Here is a 6116-nt window from a genome sequence, read left to right on the forward strand (position 1 = left end):
CTTCAGGGACAGAAGGGCAGGACAACAGCAGCAATAAGACGGGGATCACCTGTTAAGGCCTTGCTATGTGCCAGGCCCTGTATGAAGAATTTTACTAATAGTACTTATTTGCTCCTCCCCATAAGCCCATGAAGTATCAACTAGTATTATCCCCATTTTATAGATGAGGAAGGCTTAGAGAGGATTTGCACCTAAGCAGTCTGATTCCAGCATGGTCTCTCGGCCACTACAGCACAGGGCCAGCCGCTCAAGCTAGAGAACAGAGCTCGAGCAAAGCCTCAGAGATGGGAAAATGCCCAGCACATTCGGGGTGCAGGCTGAGAAAGAGGAAGGCATAGGCTTGAAAGGTGAATGGAGTCAGTGTGTGACGGGCATGGAATGCATACCATGATTTTATTTTGCCAGCAAAGTTAGATTGCAGTCGTGTGATCTGATTTGATGAGGTCTGTGTTTCATACAGGTAACTCCTGTGGCAGGAAAGACGAGGCACTACAAGCATCCATGCCTACAGGCCCGTAAGCCAAGGGAAGCAGGCCAAGCAGGAAGGGGGGGATGGCCCTGCTAAAGGTGGCAGGCTCCAGGCCTCCAGCTCCTTCCAGCTCATTGCGGCCATGTGGGAATCAGCTGCCTTGGTTTCCAGCCCCTCTGACTTAAAACCAAAATTTTGTTTGAAATATAGGAAACTCATTCATGTTATTTTGAGAAAATTCTCGGGGCTAAACAAATTATGTGTGTGGGCTGCTAGTTTGCCACTAATGCTACGGAGGATGGCTTGGAGTGGAGAGTGCCCAGAGGCACATAGACCCATGTCAGGAGGACTCTGGAAGAGTCTACACGAAAGAAGACCCTAGCAAAGAGGAGGGGTCAGGCCTGAGATACATTTTAAGTGGGTTAACTAGGACTTGGTGACTTTGGACATGGAGGGTAAGAGAGGGAGAAGTCTAGGTTGAATGGGTAGGATGATGGAACCATTAATTCATTTAATTTCTGGATGGTTCCTTATTGCCTACTTACTATAAGATACTGTGTTAGGAGCTGAGGTGCAGCAAGGAATAAGACGCGCTGCCTTGGTGTGAAGGAGCTCAGAACTTAGTGAGGAAGTCTGCGGGAGGGTGAACACAGAGAGGTTTAGGGGCACAGAGGGGCACGTCTCCTAATCTTACTGCGGGAGGGTGAGCACAGAGAGGTTTAGGGGCACAGAGGGGCACGTCTCCTAATCTTACTGGGGGAGTGTGAGCACAGAGAGATTTAGGGGCACAGAGAGGCACGTCTCCTAATCTTACGAAGCAGGGCGTGAGGGAAGGCTCCGCTGGTAAGGAATACAGGAGGAGTACATGTGTGAGACAGAAGATCCTGGATCTGATTTTGGATCTGTTGAGCTGAACCTTTATTTTCAACCCACCTATTTCTGTGAACCGATACCCTCTGTTTTGCTTTTCTTTTTGTGACAGTTAAAAGTCCAGATGGCTTGCTCACTCATATGTCACATCCCTTTCTTGCAGTCATGTTTTCCTCTTGTCCTCTATAACATGGGCAGCATAAGCACGTACGTGGTGGGGAATCTTCCCCAGGTCCTTTCCCATTAGCTGTTCAGCTGGGCTTGTTTTCGTTGTTGTTGTTTTGTTTTGTTTTTAGCTTCCTCATTGCTATTGTGATGAATGATTTGCTTTCTTTGAGGTATTCTTATTTGATTATTCTGGCTGGTAGGTTAAATAAGAGGGCAACACCATGCATTGTTTTTTTTTTTTTAATTTTTTTTAAAGATTTTATTTATTTATTTAACAGAGAGAGAGGCAGCAAGAGAGGGAACACAAGCAGGAGGAGTGGGAGAGGGAGAATCAGGCTTCCTGCTGAGCAGGGAGCCCGATGCGGGGCTCGATCCCAGAACGCCGGGATCATGACCTGAGCCAAAGGCAGACGGTTGAAGACTGAGTCACCCAGGCGCCCCAACACCATGCATTGTTAATCAATCTTCCTTCTTCCTGAGAATACCCCATATTCTTTTTTCAAACCTAGGCAAGGTTTTGCTTCATTCATTCAACAAAGAGCTATCGGGCACCAGGAACTGTTGTAGCTGCTTGGGATGGCATCCGTGAATAAGGAAGGACTCCTGCTCTCATGCAGACTTACCTTCCGGTAGCCTCAATGATTTGGCACTTAGATGATTTCTGCGTTGCTCTTTTGGGATATTCGCAGATGGGTGGCTGCCCCCCAGCCAGGAGCATGTTCCCTGCAGCCTTCTCCCGAGCGGGGCTCCATCATGCGAGCTTCTTCATCCCCCTGGTATGAATTGTCCTCAACATGCAGCTCCTTCTCCTGGCAACTGGAGCTCCACTGTCCCAACTGGAAACTTAAGTACTTTGCCCGAGTTCTAAATAGCTGCTTCTCTGACCATAACTTCTTTTGAAATCCCATATATGGAAGCTCGTCTATGTACTCTGGAAACAATTTATGTCCTCTTTTTAGAAGATAATTTAACTGTGTCCTTAAATCCTCCCAATCATCTATTCACCAGATATACACCTTCTGTCATAAAGCCCTCATAACCTTTAATTCTTTGTCCTCCCCTAAGAGTCCTTTCTGGGGGAAAGTCTCTGGCTATGACCCAAGGGTGCCTAGAACCCAAGCTTGCGATGGTTCACTAAGTTTTTGGGGGCAAGATCCTCAAGGAAGCTTCCCTAGGGACGTTGGTTCTCAGCAGATCCCTGGGCAGGCAAGATAACCCTGGGATGCGGAACCTAGAGGCCATTGCAGGGGTCATTTGGGTTCAGTGAATTCTCCACTCAGAACGTGGATGAAGGGATCTCTCTCTTTTTTTTTTTTTTTAAGATTTTTAATTTATTTATTTGACAGAGATAGAGACAGCCAGTGAGAGAGGGAACATAAGCAGGGGGAGTGGGAGAGGAAGAAGCAGGCTTCCAGCGGAGGAGCTTGATGTGGCGCCGGGATCACGCGCTGAGCCGAAGGCAGATGCTTAATGACTGAGCCACCCAGGCACCCCGATGAAGGGATCTCTTGAAGTCATAAGCTGCTCCTGAGCCACTAGGAGGTTCCAATTTGGATAGCACCCAACTGGAGTAGTTCAAAACCCACCTCACATATCTGGAAATCCTCCACCTTTTTGGGCCATCCTGGATCTTCAGCAGACCCCTTATAGCTTCCACGAGCCACAGAAAGGTAAGCAATACAGAGGAAAGAGAAAACTTACAGCAAACGAAGAGTTAAAAAAATAAACCCAAACCTACGAAAACTAGGTGCTGTTCTTTAATACCTCTGTGGCCTTGGCCAAACAATTAGGCATCTCTGAGCCTCAATTTTACCCTTCCAATAATGTAAAAAAAAGAAAAAAGAGGTTAAAATACAAGGAACATATACCCATAAGGTACATGCGAATGTAAGTCTTTACAGTTGTTATTCTTTTTTTGTTATTGTTATTATTTTAAGATTTTATTTATTTATTTTAGAGAGAGAGAAAGAGAGCATGCACGAGTAGGAGGGAGAGGAGAGAGGGAGAGAATCTCAAGCAGACGCCATACTGAGCGCGGAGCCTGACACAGGGTTCCATCTCATGACCCTGAGATCGTGACCTGAGCTAAAATCAAGAGTTGGACACTTGACCAACTGATCCACCCAGATGCCCCTCTGTTGTTATTATTTTTAGCAAGTCTTCCTTCTGGAGTCCATACTATGATGGACCCTAATCCTCAGAATTGTGCCGAAAGCTCTCCCACTCAAGAGGGAGACATCCCAAGAGACATCCAAGAGCCAGTGCCCGTGAGCCGGCCCCTGCCTCAGCTGTCAGGCAGCCAGCACTGGGCTGAGGAATCTCTGTAGCTGGCACTTTCCACCAGCTAGCATGGACCTTGCATTTCATTGCTTCTGAACTAAGGCTGGAAATTCCACGGCAAAAGCTCTCTCACCAGAGACTTGTTTCGCTGAAACTAGTTTGCTGAGGGGACCCCACGGGACCAGGAGCTCCTTAGGGAAGGGTCATGGCCACACCTCCTGCTGACCCTCTGAGTTCTGTGTGACCCTAGCCTGTGCAGCTGACGAGGGTCACATCCTGAGCCATGGGGTTAAGGCATAAAATGAGGGTGAAATGATGCCATGAGCCTGGAATTTCGGGAAATGGGTGTGTTCGAGTTGAGAACACTAATGGAGCAGTCCATGGAGATTTAGCCAGAACTAAAGAATCTTTTAAATCTCAAATTCCTGGCAATCACCCAGCCCTATATTTGTAGGGTTGGGCAGTCCTATTTGGCTCCATGTTCCCAGATGAAAGATTGGAAGGACAACAATATGAATCGTCAATTACTGTTCATGAGTTAAAAAGAGAAGGAAGAGATCAGAAACAGCTGCTTGGCGTCCATCTATACATACTTTGCATGAGTTTTTAGAACTGGGAAAGTGACCAAAAATGTTAATACTAGACGGGACCCTCAAAGCCATGAGGGACAGGATCCAGGGTGCTTAAGCTTTTCTAAGGCGGTACACAACTGAGTGATGAAATCAGGACTATGTGCCAGTGCAACTAACGAGGGACACAATATTTAAAAAGACGGCAAATATGTCATTATGTGTACAGATATGTTGTATACCAAGAGTTTCACCAGGGTACTGTTTATGGTGACAAAAAAGTCAAAGCAACGTGAGTACCCATTATGGTAGATGCACATGATGGAATGTTTGTAACCAATACAAATAATGAAGTAGATCTTCATTATTGACATGGGAAGCTATGGGGTGGAGCTACAGGGACCCTCGAGACTTTCTTTTGTGCGATAATAGCACATATCAATGCAGCATGTATGCGTCTGGGGTAAAATTTTATATATGTATAAATATATATATGTATTCATATGTATATGAAAGATATATATGTGTTTATATATATGAAAGATATATATATGTGTTCATATATATATATATGAAAGAACGTTTACAATAATGATCTCAGAGGTGAGGTTTTGGATGATTTTAATGTTCTTACATTTTCTTTTTTTTTTAAGATTTTATTTATTTATTCGACAGAGATAGCCAGCGAGAGAGGGAACACAAGCAGGGGGAGTGGAAGAGGAAGAAGCAGGCTCACAGCAGAGGAGCCTGACGTGGGGCTCGATCCCACAATGCCGGGATCACGCCCTGAGCCAAAGGCAGACGCTTAACCGCTGTGCCACCCAGGCGCCCCTAATGTTCTTACATTTTCATGCACTATTGGAATTTCGTTCAAAGATCATGTATCATTTTTTATAATCTGAAATCAAACAGTAAAAGGACATCCTCCTTTTGGTCACGGGTATCTGTGTACCGTTTCAGAGGTTTGCAGAGTGGTGGGAGTGAATTCCCTACATCTGGTTCATTCGTGGTTGCTTTCCCCTCAATGACCGGCAAGTGCTGCCCAGCGCACCACCTAGGAGGCGGGGCGTTCCGGAGCCAACGAGGTCTTCGATCTTCAAATAGAAGTTGTTAGTACAAGGGTAGATTAAGATATCTGCCAAACATCAAGAAGAAGTCTCTGTTTAAGAGTAAAAATGGGGAAGAACAGGGGCGCCTGGGTGGCACAGCGGTTAAGCGTCTGCCTTCGGCTCAGGGCGTGATCCCGGCGTTATGGGATCGAGCCCCACATCAGGCTCCTCTGCTGTGAGCCTGCTTCTTCCTCTCCCACTCCCCCTGCTTGTGTTCTCTCTCTCGCTGGCTGTCTCTATCTCTGTCGAATAAATAAATAAAATCTTTAAAAAAAAATGGGGAAGAACAGTGGTTGATTTGAGCCTCTGTGGATGTGCCCACCCTGGACAAATGGGTGGCGGTGATTAGGGACCCCCCAACTCCAGTTAAGATGCCTGAGTGGAGCCACAGGTAAGGATAACTAAAGCAAAACTATAACGAGTAAGAGGAAACTGAATTAGTCGCATTGGACAGCACCGTCATCTGGCTGAAGGCACAGTGTGCTAACCAAGGGGGGAAAACCAACAGAGGGTCTGGAAAAGGAGCTTTGTGTATTCGTCAGCATTTACCCAGCCCTGCTAGGGAAGAACGGTTGTGAATCTTGTGGCCACAGTCTCTGCCAGGTGCCAGAGCCTTGAGAGCCTTCCTACGTACCACCCACAAAGAGTAGA

Source organism: Ursus americanus, chromosome 25 (assembly GCF_024610735.1).
Source record: "Ursus americanus isolate L20-20 chromosome 25, mUrsAme1.1.p, whole genome shotgun sequence".
NCBI lineage: Eukaryota > Metazoa > Chordata > Mammalia > Carnivora > Ursidae > Ursus > Ursus americanus.